Here is a 15,148-nt window from a genome sequence, read left to right on the forward strand (position 1 = left end):
GCTTCCATGTTCCGTAACTAATACGCTCAATTTTAGACGTGCAGACTTTGCCAGTATAAGGGCATCTCTGCAATGTGTCAGCTGGGAAAGGCTTTTCATGGGGTTAGACACAGAAGGAAAATGGAACATCTTTATAACATTGCTTTGTAGGTATACACAACAGTATATTCCCCTTGTAAGCAAGGAGAGGCATCGCAAAGCAAAACCTTTATGGCTGAATAAAAGTGTTATTGTCGAGGTTGGTAAGAAAAAACGTGCTTTTAGGGCATTCAAGTTAGCTGGGGCAGCTGGGGCTTTCATCAGGTACAGGGGGGCAAATAAAGCAGCAAAAAAGCTATCAGGCAAGCTAAAATAGAGATGGAAAGGGATATTGCAGCTAGGAGTAAAAAGAATCCTAAATTATTTTTTAATTATGTGAATAGTAAAAAAATGAAGCAAGTAGGGGTGGGAACTTTATTATCACGGGGGGGTACGTTGGTTGATGAGAACGGGGAAAAAGCTGAAATTTTGAACTCTTATTTTTCATCTGTCTATACATCTGAGGAGCCAGATAATGAAGGCTTCCCTTGTAATATGCCCAGTTCTAGTAATTTAGCTACTGGCGCATGGGTCACTCAGGAGGGGATTCAAAAGAGACTTGAACATGTAAAGGTAAACAAAGGTCCAGGGCCGGATGGGATTCATCCCAGGGTATTAAATGAGCTGAGCGCTGTGATTGCCAAACCTATTCACTTAATTTTTCAGGATTCATTGAGGTCTGGCATGGTGCCGAGAGACTGGCGGATTGCTAATGTGGTGCCGTTATTTAAACAGGGATCCCGTTCTCAGCCTGAAAACTATAGGCCTGTTAGTCTGACATCAGTAGTAGGAAAACTTTTGGAAGGGGTAATAAGGGATAGGGTACTTGAATACATTGCAGGTCACAATACTATTAGTTTGTGCCAGCATGGGTTTATGGGTAACAGATCTTGCCAGACTAATTTAGTCGCCTTTTATGAGGAGGTGAGCAGGAACCTTGATGCTGGAATGGCAGTTGATGTCATCTACTTGGACTTTGCTAAAGCGTTTGATACAGTACCTCACAGAAGGTTAATGATCAAATTGAGGAATATTGGCCTAGAACATAATATTTGTAATTGGATAGAGAACTGGCTGAAGGGTAGATTACACAGAGTGGTTGTAAATGCAACATTTTCTAATTGGACCAGTGTGGTTAGTGGGTACCGCAGGGGTCAGTCCTTGGGCCTTTGCTTTTTAACTTGTTTATTAATGACCTGGGGGGGGGCATAGACAGTACTGTTTCTATTTTTGCTGATGACACTAAATTGGGCAAAACTATAAGTTCCATGCAGGATGTGCCGCTTTGCAGAGCGATTTGACAAAATTAGATAACTGGGCAGCAAACTGGGAAATGAGGTTCAATGTTGATAAGTGCAAAGTTCTGCCCTTTGGTAGAAATAATATAAACGCAAACTATCTACTGAATGGGAGTGTGTTGGGGGTTTCCTTAATGGAGAAGGATCTAGGGATTTTTGTTGATAACAAGTTGTCTAATGCCAGGCAGTGTCATTCTGTGGCTACTAAAGCAAATAAAGTGCTGTCTTGTATAAAAAAGGGCATTGACTCAAGGGATGAGAACATAATTTTGCCCCTTTATAGGTCCCTGGTAAGGCCTCACCTTGAGTATGGGGGCAGTTACAGTGAGTATGGGGGGCAGTAACAGTGAGTATGGGGGGCAGTAACAGTGAGTATGGGGGGCAGTAACAGTGAGTATGGGGGGGGGCAGTAACAGTGAGTATGGGGGCAGTAACAGTGAGTATGGGGGGCAGTAACAGTGAGTATGGGGGGGCAGTAAGTGAGTATGGGGGGCAGTAACAGTGAGTATGCAGTGCAGTTTTGGGCTCCAGTCCTTAAGAAGGATATTAATGAGCTGGAGAGAGTGCAGAGACGTGCAACTAAACTGGTTAAGGGGATGGAAGGGTTAAACTATGAGGTGAGACTGTCAGGGTTGGGGTTGTTTTCTCTGGAAAAGAGGTGCTTGCGAGGGGACATGATTACTCTGTACAAGTACATTAGAGGGGATTATAGGCAGATGGGGATGTTCTTTTTTTCCCATAAAAACAATCAACGCACCAGAGGCCCCCCTATAGATTAGAGGAAAGGAGCTTCCATTTGAAGCAGCGTAGGTGGTTCCTCACGGTGAGGGCAGTGAGGGGGTTGGGGAATGCCCTGCCGGGGGATGTTGGGCCGGGGGTTCCTCACGGTGAGGGCAGTGAGGGGGTTGGGGAATGCCCTGCCGGGGGATGTTGGGTAGGGGGTTCCTCACGGTGAGGGCAGTGAGGGGGTTGGGGAATGCCCTGCCGGGGGATGTTGGGTAGGGGGTTCCTCACGGTGAGGGCAGTGAGGGGGTTGGGGAATGCCCTGCCGGGGGATGTTGGGTAGGTGGTTCCTCACGGTGAGGGCAGTGAGGGGGTTGGGGAATGCCCTGCCGGGGGGTGTTGGGTAGGGGGTTCCTCACGGTGAGGGCAGTGAGGGGGTTGGGGAATGCCCTGCCGGGGGATGTTGGGTAGGGGGTTCCTCACGGTGAGGGCAGTGAGGTTGGGGAATGCCCCTAGTGATGGGGTAATGGCAGATTCTGTTAGTGCCTATAAGAGGGGCCTGGATGAGTTCTTGATCAATCAGAATATCCAAGGCTATTGTGATACTAATACCTACAGTTAGTACTAGTGGGTGTATTTATAGTTTATGTATGTGAGTGTATAGATTGGTAGGTGTGGGTTAAGTGTGCTGGGTTTACTTGGATGGGTTGAACTTGATGGACACTGGTCTTTTTTCAACCCTATGTAACTATGTAACTATGTAGGTTTTAGTCCTGGGACCTCCCTCTGTGAAGAGGTGTTAAACAGGCTGGAGTCTTAGTCAGCAGTACTGTTAATAGATCACTCTAGGAGTGACAGGCAGGAATAGTAAGAACGGGCAGAGATAGCCCCACCAGGACTGAGAGGGGTTAAGACCCCCCAGCAATCCATCGCTGGAATTCAGGGTATGTAGTGTCTAGTTAGGTGGAGAAAGTGACCACCAGGGGCATTCCTAATCGAAGGGTGCTCAGGCGTGAGTACCGGGGTGAGGCCTTGTGGAGGGTCAGCCTGGCGGGAGTACCGGGGAGAGCCCTAAGAGAGGGTCTCCTGGCAAGAGTACCGGGGGGAGCTCCTAGATAGGATCACCTGGCGGGAGTACCGTGGGTAGCCATGAAAGAGAAGTTATCCCAGAGAGAAGTAAAGGAGAGTGTACCCTGAAGTGTGTGTGTAACATATCCTGGAAGTCCTGCCTGCACCAAATAAAGCAAGTTCATCCGGTTCACTATCACAGCCAGTGCCTTGTCTCTTCCTATAAAGAGGACTGCCTGGTAAGCAGTGACCCAAGGTACCGGGAGTTGCAGGGAGTCCCTGTCCAAGGAGGACATTACTGAGTTTCCCAGGGAGGGGTGTTACAGTTCTACCTGTCCCTACTCTGGGTGGAGGCACGCCAGCATTATTGTACCTGCTCCCCCATAGTAAGCGGAAACACAGGGCTCCTGTAGTGTCAAAGGAATACAATTGTATGGTAAAAGTAGCAGCACCGGCTAAAGTGGGCTACATAGTTAATAACAGTTCATGGTGTGAGCACTGAATACACCAAAGGTTATAGCGCCGGTTCCAGTGTATTCATAGTTCTACCCCACTGTGGTATTAGTAACATAATTACCGTATGCTTAGCATGGCTCATACACAATCATACTCTCCTCACTTCCTGGGCATAATCTCCTCACTACCTGGGCATAATCTCCTTACTTCCTGGGCATAATCTCCTTACTTCCTGGGCATAATCTCCTTACTTCCTGGGCATAATCTCCTCACTAACTGTGCATAATCTCCTCACTTCCTGGGCATAATCTCCTTACTTCCTGGGCATAATCTCCTTACTTCCTGGGCATAATCTCCTTACTTACTGGGCATAATCTCCTCACTTCCTGGGCATAATCTCCTCACTACCTGTGCATAATCTCCTTACTTCCTGGGCATAATCTCCTTACTTCCTGGGCATAATCTCCTTACTTCCTGGGCATAATCTCCTTACTTCCTGGGCATAATCTCCTTACTTCCTGGGCATAATCTCCTCACTTCCTGGGCATAATCTCCTTACTTCCTGGGCATAATCTCCTCACTACCTGGGCATAATCTCCTTACTTCCTGGGCATAATCTCCTCACTTCCTGGGCATAATCTCACTACCTGGGCTTAATCTCCTTACTTCCTGGGCATAATCTCCTCACTTCCTGGGCATAATCTCCTCACTTCCTGGGCATAATCTCTTTACTTCCTGGGCATAATCTCCTCACTTCCTGGGCATAATCTTCTCACTTCCTGGGCATAATCTCCTCACTTCCTGGGCATAATCTTCTCACTTCCTGGGCATAATCTCCTCACTTCCTGGGCATAATCTCCTCACTTCCTGGGCATAATCTCCTCACTTCCTGGGCATAATCTCCTCACTTCCTGGGCATAATCTCCTCACTTCCTGGGCATAATCTCCTTACTTCCTGGGCATAATCTCCTCACTTCCTGGGCATAATCTCCTCACTTCCTGGGCATAATCTCCTTACTTCCTGGGCATAATCTCCTCACTTCCTGGGCATAATCTCACTACCTGGGCATAATCTCCTTACTTCCTGGGCATAATCTCCTCACTTCCTGGGCATAATCTCCTCACTTCCTGGGCATAATCTCCTCACTTCCTGGGCATAATCTCCTTACTTCCTGGGCATAATCTCCTCACTTCCTGGGCATAATCTCACTACCTGGGCATAATCTCCTTACTTCCTGGGCATACTCTCCTTACTTCCTGGGCATAATCTCCTCACTTCCTGTGCACCTTTTACTTGCGTGCCACAGGAGGAGTGTGTAACAGTTGCCACGTTGCAGAACTATAGGATCTCTGTCAGTGAAATGCACCGTGATCTGTAGAACGTCGTTTGCCTTCATACGTCAGCCATTGCACACAAGCCATTCAAGGGGTCATTTTTCTATTGAACATGAAACCCAAATTCTTGTTCTTTTATTAGAACATCCATACCTGTTATACAGGTGTTTAACAATGTCAGCTTTCAACGATGCATTGCCTGCAGCAGGGCCTCAGACATAGAGGCGGAACAGGCAGTTACTTTCACTTTTCAAACTGCACTTCATAGATGTCACTGTGCTCCTCTCATTGCCCTGCCTGCCTCACTGTGTGCCCTGTGTGTGGGCATCAGGTGCCCCATTGCGGTGCATAAACAAGACTTTGGGATAATGCAAAGCTTGTCTAAAAACTAGTGCTAACCCAGTGGCATCTGCCCACTTGCCCAGTCTCACTGGGAATGCCAAGACTGAAGGAAAGAGAATTGAATTGTTCCCCAATGGCCCGCGCTGGCACAGGCACACCAACGACTGAATGCAGGTGGAACGCATCGAAGGGTAAGTATCTTTTATTAATTGGTGTTTATTTAACTGTTGCGCTTTCATTTTTTTAAAAGTTTTTGCTTTATTAAGTGCTAAATAAAAACATTTGGTGGAGTATAAGCAACTATACAGCAAGCTTACCTGTAGCCGCATCTTTTTGCAGTTTGATTTTCCCCTGTTTGAAGTGGGTGGGGATAGATAAATTGCACCTGAGGAGACAGTATGAATAGGGCCCCTGGGACCCCAGAGAAGCTATATGTACTGTCAGTGGGTGGGGTTAGATAAATTGCACCTGAGGAGACAGTATGAATAGGGCCCCTGGGGCCCCGGAGAAGCTATATGTACTGTCAGTGGGTGGGGTTAGATAAGTTGCACCTGAGGAGACAGTATGAATAGGGCCCCTGGGGCCCCGGAGAAGCTATATGTACTGTCAGTGGGTGGGGTTAGATAAGTTGCACCTGAGGAGACAGTATGAATAGGGCCCCTGGGACCCCGGAGAAGCTATATGTACTGTCAGTGGGTGGGGTTAGATAAGTTGCACCTGAGGAGACAGTATGAATAGGGCCCCTGGGACCCCGGAGAAGCTATATGTACTGTCAGTGGGTGGGGTTAGATAAGTTGCACCTCGGGAGACAGTATGAATAGGGCCCCTGGGACCCCGGAGAAGCTATATGTATTGTCAGTGGGTGGGGTTAGATAAGTTGCACCTGAGGAGACAGTATGAATAGGGCCCCTGGGACCCCGGAGAAGCTATATGTACTGTCAGTGGGTGGGGTTAGATAAGTTGCACCTCGGGAGACAGTATGAATAGGGCCCCTGGGACCCCGGAGAAGCTATATGTACTGTCAGTGGGTGGGGTTAGATAAGTTGCACCTTGGGAGACAGTATGAATAGGGCCCCTGGGACCCCGGAGAAGCTATATGTACTGTCAGTGGGTGGGGTTAGATAAGTTGCACCTTGGGAGACAGTATGAATAGGGCCCCTGGGACCCCGGAGAAGCTATATGTACTGTCAGTGGGTGGGGTTAGATAAGTTGCACCTCGGGAGACAGTATGAATAGGGCCCCTGGGACCCCGGAGAAGCTATATGTACTGTCAGTGGGTGGGGTTAGATAAGTTGCACCTCGGGAGACAGTATGAATAGGGCCCCTGGGACCCCGGAGAAGCTATATGTACTGTCAGTGGGTGGGGGTTAGATAAGTTGCACCTGAGGAGACAGTATGAATAGGGCCCCTGGGACCCCGGAGAAGCTATATGTACTGTCAGTGGGTGGGGTTAGATAAGTTGCACCTTGGGAGACAGTATGAATAGGGCCCCTGGGACCCCGGAGAAGCTATATGTACTGTCAGTGGGTGGGGTTAGATAAGTTGCACCTTGGGAGACAGTATGAATAGGGCCCCTGGGGCCCCGGAGAAGCTATATGTACTGTCAGTGGGTGGGGTTAGATAAGTTGCACCTCGGGAGACAGTATGAATAGGGCCCCTGGGACCCCGGAGAAGCTATATGTACTGTCAGTGGGTGGGGTTAGATAAGTTGCACCTCGGGAGACAGTATGAATAGGGCCCCTGGGACCCCGGAGAAGCTATATGTACTGTCAGTGGGTGGGGTTAGATAAGTTGCACCTGAGGAGACAGTATGAATAGGGCCCCTGGGACCCCGGAGAAGCTATATGTACTGTCAGTGGGTGGGGTTAGATAAGTTGCACCTCGGGAGACAGTATGAATAGGGCCCCTGGGACCCCGGAGAAGCTATATGTACTGTCAGTGGGTGGGGTTAGATAAGTTGCACCTCGGGAGACAGTATGAATAGGGCCCCTGGGACCCCGGAGAAGCTATATGTACTGTCAGTGGGTGGGGTTAGATAAGTTGCACCTCGGGAGACAGTATGAATAGGGCCCCTGGGACCCCGGAGAAGCTATATGTACTGTCAGTGGGTGGGGTTAGATAAGTTGCACCTCGGGAGACAGTATGAATAGGGCCCCTGGGACCCCGGAGAAGCTATATGTACTGTCAGTGGGTGGGGTTAGATAAGTTGCACCTGAGGAGACAGTATGAATAGGGCCCCTGGGACCCCGGAGAAGCTATATGTACTGTCAGTGGGTGGGGTTAGATAAGTTGCACCTTGGGAGACAGTATGAATAGGGCCCCTGGGACCCCGGAGAAGCTATATGTACTGTCAGTGGGTGGGGTTAGATAAGTTGCACCTTGGGAGACAGTATGAATAGGGCCCCTGGGGCCCCGGAGAAGCTATATGTACTGTCAGTGGGTGGGGTTAGATAAGTTGCACCTCGGGAGACAGTATGAATAGGGCCCCTGGGACCCCGGAGAAGCTATATGTACTGTCAGTGGGTGGGGTTAGATAAGTTGCACCTCGGGAGACAGTATGAATAGGGCCCCTGGGACCCCGGAGAAGCTATATGTACTGTCAGTGGGTGGGGTTAGATAAGTTGCACCTGAGGAGACAGTATGAATAGGGCCCCTGGGACCCCGGAGAAGCTATATGTACTGTCAGTGGGTGGGGTTAGATAAGTTGCACCTCGGGAGACAGTATGAATAGGGCCCCTGGGACCCCGGAGAAGCTATATGTACTGTCAGTGGGTGGGGTTAGATAAGTTGCACCTCGGGAGACAGTATGAATAGGGCCCCTGGGACCCCGGAGAAGCTATATGTACTGTCAGTGGGTGGGGTTAGATAAGTTGCACCTCGGGAGACAGTATGAATAGGGCCCCTGGGACCCCGGAGAAGCTATATGTACTGTCAGTGGGTGGGGTTAGATAAGTTGCACCTCGGGAGACAGTATGAATAGGGCCCCTGGGGCCACACCCATTTTTCTGTGACCACGGCTTTCTCTTGACACGCAACAAATTTTTCGGTGGCCAAATTTTCTAATTTTATCATTAAAAATGTGATTTTATTGTCATTTTCTGGTGTTTTTGTGTTCATTTATACTTAAAAATGCTTGTCCAAAATGAGGGCTGGGGATAAGACAGCTGGGGAGGGAAATCTTATGGCAGCTGCCCCCCACAGGTATAAATACAAATAATACACCTTGCCCGTTTTTGCTGTATGGAGAGGGGTAGAATATTGTAAGCAATAAGCAGCTCTGGGTCCCACCATGAAGCCGTATCCAATGGCAGTTTGCTGTTTCACCTCTAGGAGGCCCCCTGTCATTTCTAAAAATAGATGCAGACCCCCCCCCCATCCTTTGTCTTCATCTCAGCAGCTGTGAGAAATATCCTGTTGCCAGGCGACAGCTGTTACCGGGGGAGATGGACATTGCTAGGTGACAGTGGTTGCTAGGGCAACAGAGGGGGCCTGAATCATCTGCAGTGCCGAGTGTATGTATAGAATGAGTGTGTGAGTGTGTCCCCAATTGGCTCCCTGAGCAGTGTCTGGCTGCACGTCACTTTATATGGATAAAATGAACATATATATATATATACAGCCACAGGGAGACACGTACATGTACTAGTGGAACCCGCCACAAGGTCAGCGTCTATATAGTCCCCAATGGGCTCCCCGAGCAGTGTCTGGCTGCACGTCACTTTATATGGATAAAATGAACATATATATATATATACACAAAGGATGGCACACCGCTACATAACATACCTCGGGTGCTCGGTAAAGGGTTCCAATAGTATAAAAAAGACCAGCAACTCCGGGATTTCTTGTGAAAAATCAAAACATATATTCAAAGTAGCATAAACATATATATATATATATACAGCCACAGGGAGACACGTACATGTACTAGTGGAACCCGCCACAAGGTCAGCGTAACACTGTTTGTGTGTGTATCACAGTTTGTGTGTGTAACACTGTGTGTGTGTGTAACACTGTGTGTGTGTGTGTGTAACACTGTGTGTGTGTGTGTGTGTGTAACACTGTGTGTGTGTGTAACACTGTGTGTGTGTGTGTGTAACACTGTGTGTGTGTGTGTGTGTGTAACACTGTGTGTGTGTGTGTGTGTGTGTAACACTGTGTGTGTGTGTGTGTGTGTGTAACACTGTGTGTGTGTGTGTGTGTGTGTGTGTGTGTGTGTGTGTAACACTGTGTGTGTGTGTAACACTGTGTGTGTGTGTGTGTGTGTGTGTGTGTGTGTGTGTGTGTAACACTGTGTGTGTGTGTGTGTGTAACACTGTGTGTATGTGTGTGTGTGTAACACTGTGTGTATGTGTGTATGTGTGTAACACTGTGTGTATGTGTGTGTGTGTAACACTGTGTGTATGTGTGTGTGTGTAACACTGTCTGTATGTGTGTGTGTGTAACACTATGCGTATGTGTAACTGTGCGTGTGTATGTGTGTGTGTGTGTAACACTGTGCGTGTGTGTAACACTGTGTGTGTGTAACTGTGTGTGTGTGTGTAACACTGTGTGTGTAACAGTATGTGTGTATGCGTGTGTGTAACAGTGTGTGTGTGTGTAACACTATGTGTGTGTGTGTGTGTCTATGTGTGTGGGTAACAGTGTGTGCATGTGTAACTGTGTGTGTGTATGTGTGTGTGTGTGTGTGTCAGTAGGGAGGGGAGACTGACCCCTAATATCCCACTGAGGAGGTACCCCATGTTTGTACCTATATTACCCCCCCGTGCTGCGTTTGTACCTATAGATACCCCCACCCTTCCATTGATCCTGTTGTTCCTTCCTTCCCCCATGTCAGTCCCACAGGAGCTTTGATGGGTCATTATGACCCCAGAAGCATCTGCTTGGAAGCCCCGGGGAGGAGACTGCACTTTGCTGTGTATTTGTCTGTCTCGCTGCTCGATTATTTAACAGTCTGATCAGGTTTCTCTCGTGTAAGGTGCTGGGAGGGGGAGCGCTTCTTAAAATAGAAAGAAACAGGCACAAAATTGCTCCCCCCCATCCTTATGGTCGTAGGGTAACCGTGCCTCTTACCGGTCTCACCCACACTGCACCCCGGCCCAGGAACTGCCCTCATGAATGAATGTTCCACCCCCTCCAACCACAGCTCTATAGGTCTCTCCCATAATATTGTTCAAGAGAAGATAATGTTGTTACCATTGATGTGAGGAGCTTATTAGAGCAGTCGTTTGGTGGTGGGATGTGTCACATGAAGAACAGTTTCACTACTCTCACTATTACTCCGGCTGTCCCATGAGGTCTCACTAGGACTCAGCATATCAAATGTCTTCATCTCCTCAGTCATCTAGTGGTGAAGCAGATATTAGAGCTGTTTATTGGTCCCTTCTTGTAATGTAGCTTCAACTTGAGCACCAATGTGAGGGAATCGGCCCCCTGACCTGCTCCTGACTTTCTGCATCTTATAGACAACTTCTCAACCTTACCCATATTATAGTGGTACCTTTCCAGCCATGCTCACATCTTATAGACAACTTCTCAACCTTACCCATCTTATAGTGGTACCTTCTCAGCCATGCTCACATCTTATAGACAACTTCTCAACCTTACCCATCTCATAGTGGTACCTTTCCAGCCATGCTCACATCTTATAGGTAACTTCTCACCCTTACCCATCTTATAGTGGTACCTTCTCAGCCATGCTCACATCTTACAGGCAACTTCTTACCCTTACTCATCTTATAGTGGTACCTTCCCAGCCATGCCCATATCCTATAGGCAACTTCTCACCCTTACCCATCTTATAGTGGAACATTCTCAGCCGTGCTCAAATCTTATAGACAACTTCTTACCCTTACCCATCTTATAGTGGTACCTTCTCAGCTATGCTCACATCTTATAGACAACGTCTCACCCTTACTCATCTCATAGTGGTATCTTCTCAGCCATGCTCACATCTTATAGACAACCTCTCACCCTTACCCATCTCATAGTGGTACCTTCTCAGCCATGCTCACATCTTGTTGACAACTTCTCACCCTTACCCTTCTCATAGTGGTATCTTCTCAGCCATGCTCACATCTTACAGACAACTTCTTACCCTTACTCATCTTATAGTGGTACCTTCCCAGCCATGCACATATCCTATAGGCAACTTCTCACCCTTACCCATCTTATAGTGGTACCTTCTCAGCCATGCTCACATCTTATAGACAACTTCTCACCCTTACCCATCTTATAGTGGAACCTTCTCAGCCATGCTAAAATCTTATAGACAACTTCTTACCCTTACTCATCTTATAGTGGAACCTTCTCAGCCATGCTCACATCTTATAGACAACCTCTCACCCTTACCCATCTCATAGTGGTACCTTCTCAGCCATGCTCACATCTTATAGACAACCTCTCACCCTTACCCATCTCATAGTGGTACCTTCTCAGCCATGCTCACATCTTGTTGACAACTTCTCACCCTTACCCTTCTCATAGTGGTACCTTCTCAGCCATGCTCACATCTTATAGACAACTTCTCACCTTTACCCATCTTATAGTGGTACTTTCCCAGCCATGCTCACATCTTGTTGACAACTTCTCACCCTTAACCTTCTCATAGTGGTACCTTCTCAGCCATGCTCACATCTTATAGACAACTTCTCACCCTTACTCATCTCATAGTGGTATCTTCTCAGCCATGCTCACATCTTATAGACAACTTCTCACCCTTACCCACCTTATAGTGGTACCTTCTCAGCCATGCTCACATCTTATAGACAACTTTTCACCCTTACCCATCTTATAGTGCTACCTTCTCAGCTATGCTCACATCTTATAGACAACTTCTCACCCTTACCCATCTTATAGTGGTACCTTCCCAGCCATGCCCATATCTTATAGACAACTTCTCACCTTTACTTATCTTATAGTGCTACCTTCTCAGCTATGCTCACATCTTATAGACAACTTCTCACCCTTACCCATCTTATAGTGGTACCTTCCCAGCCATGCCCATATCTTATAGACAACTTCTCACCTTTACTTATCTTATAGTGGTACCTTCACAGCCATACTCACATCTTATAGACAACTTTTCACCCTTACCCATCTTATAGTGCTACCTTCTCAGCTATGCTCACATCTTATAGACAACTTCTCACCTTTACTTATCTTATAGTGGTACCTTCACAGCCATGCTCACATCTTATAGACAACTTCTCACCCTTACCCATCTTATAGTGGTACCTTCTCAGCTATGCTCACATGTTATAGACAACTTCTCACCCTTACCCATGTCATAGTGGTACCTTCTCAGCCATGCTCACATCTTATAGACAACTTCTCACCTTTACTTATCTTATAGTGGTACCTTCTCAGCCATGCTCACATCTTGTTGACAACTTCTCACCCTTCTTATAGTGGTACCTTCTCAGCCATGCTCAAATCTTATAGACAACTTCTCACCTTTACCCATCTTATAGTGGTACTTTCTCAGCCAAACTCACATATTAGTTTAATATTCTTACCTTTAAGGTGTCTCAGACCATCGGCAGCTGGCATAAGGGTGTTTCTATCAGTTGGTCAGCTCCAGAATGTAGGTTCTCTATTCCACTCAGTAGCCTGATAGCTTTTTTATATTGCCCAACTACACTACTCGCTCACATTTCTTTCCCTATACGTATTGGTACTTTACTGCCTTCTCAAATTGCCCAAATACACCACTCGCTCATGTTTCTCTTGCTATACCTATTGGTACCCTACTGCCTTCTCATATTGCCCAACTACACCATTCGCACTCCACCAATATGTGCCTGTGTGCTTATTCTATTCAGGAGAGGCAAGTTAAGACAAAAGCAGAGAGGGTTAATGTCATGTATTAACTATTACGCTATCTGCCTGGGTGTAATTTATTTCAGAAAGGCTTAAAGGTTATTGCAGTGTGGTAAGTATTAGAGTACATGCTTGGAGGTAAGCATTATTATTATTATTGTTATTATTGTTATTATTATCTCAATCAATCTTTCCAGAAAGGGCAGGGGAGTGTTAATGTAAGGTAGTGACTATTACATCATGTGGAGTAACTATCCCATCATTCTATCCTGTGCAGAATGGACACACGCTCAGCACCAAGGCAGCACCAAACCTTCGCTACACGGCTGAGGCTGAAGCTGAGGAGGAGGAGGAGGAGGAAGCAACCTCTGAATGGGAGGGAGAGGATGAAGGAGAGGGGGGGGGGAACAGAGGGAGACATGCAGGCTGCTTGGCTGAAGTCATGAATTATTGATATAAATGGTGATTTCTCTTAAACTGGGGCTGGTGTGTGACACCCTGAGTGTGTGTGTGCAAGCAATCTGCAGTCGGGCAGCCTGTGTGAAATGAGAATTGTATGTGTGTGACACCCTGTGTGTGGTGCCTGTAATGCCTAGTGTGTGTGTGAGCGCAAGCTGAGCATTGTGTGTGTGTAAGCAAAGCAGCGTGTGTGTGTGTGCAAGTAAGCAGTGTGTGTGTGCGAGCAGTGTGTGTGCAAGTAAGCAGTGTGTGTATGTGACATCCTGTGTGTGTGTGTGTGCAAGTAAGCAGTGTGTGTATGTGACATCCTGTGTGTGTGTGTGTGCAAGCAGAGCAGTGTGTGTGTGAGTGCAAGCAGAGCAGTGTGTGTGTGAGTGCAAGCAGAGCAGTGTGTGTGTGAGTGCAAGCAGAGCAGTGTGTGTGTGTGTGAGTGCAAGCAGAGCAGTGTGTGTGTGTGTGTGTGAGTGCAAGCAGAGCAGTGTGTGTGTGAGTGCAAGCAGAGCAGCGTGTGTGTGTGTGAGTGCAAGCAGAGCAGTGTGTGTGTGAGTGCAAGCAGAGCAGCGTGTGTGTGTGTGAGTGCAAGCAGAGCAGCGTGTGTGTGTGTGAGTGCAAGCAGAGCAGCGTGTGTGTGTGTGAGTGCAAGCAGAGCAGCGTGTGTGTGTGTGAGTGCAAGCAGAGCAGCGTGTGTGTGTGTGAGTGCAAGCAGAGCAGCGTGTGTGTGTGTGAGTGCAAGCAGAGCAGTGTGTGTGTGAGTGCAAGCAGAGCAGCGTGTGTGTGTGTGAGTGCAAGCAGAGCAGTGTGTGTGTGTGTGAGTGCAAGCAGAGCAGCGTGTGTGTGTGTGAGTGCAAGCAGAGCAGCGTGTGTGTGTGTGAGTGCAAGCAGAGCAGCGTGTGTGTGTGTGAGTGCAAGCAGAGCAGTGTGTGTGTGAGTGCAAGCAGAGCAGCGTGTGTGTGTGTGAGTGCAAGCAGAGCAGTGTGTGTGTGAGTGCAAGCAGAGCAGCGTGTGTGTGTGTGTGTGCAAGCAGAGCAGTGTGTGTGTGAGTGCAAGCAGAGCAGCGTGTGTGTGTGTGAGTGCAAGCAGAGCAGCGTGTGTGTGTGTGAGTGCAAGCAGAGCAGCGTGTGTGTGTGTGAGTGCAAGCAGAGCAGCGTGTGTGTGTGAGTGCAAGCAGAGCAGCGTGTGTGTGTGAGTGCAAGCAGAGCAGCGTGTGTGTGTGTGAGTGCAAGCAGAGCAGCGTGTGTGTGTGTGAGTGCAAGCAGAGCAGTGTGTGTGTGTGTGAGTGCAAGCAGAGCAGCGTGTGTGTGTGAGTGCAAGCAGAGCAGCGTGTGTGTGTGTGAGTGCAAGCAGAGCAGCGTGTGTGTGTGTGAGTGCAAGCAGAGCAGCGTGTGTGTGTGTGAGTGCAAGCAGAGCAGCGTGTGTGTGAGTGCAAGCAGAGCAGCGTGTGTGTGTGTGAGTGCAAGCAGAGCAGCGTGTGTGTGTGTGAGTGCAAGCAGAGCAGCGTGTGTGTGAGTGCAAGCAGAGCAGCGTGTGTGTGTGTGAGTGCAAGCAGAGCAGCGTGTGTGTGTGTGAGT

This window comes from Xenopus tropicalis, chromosome 9, assembly GCF_000004195.4.
Source record: "Xenopus tropicalis strain Nigerian chromosome 9, UCB_Xtro_10.0, whole genome shotgun sequence".
NCBI classification, from domain to species: Eukaryota; Metazoa; Chordata; class Amphibia; order Anura; family Pipidae; genus Xenopus; species Xenopus tropicalis.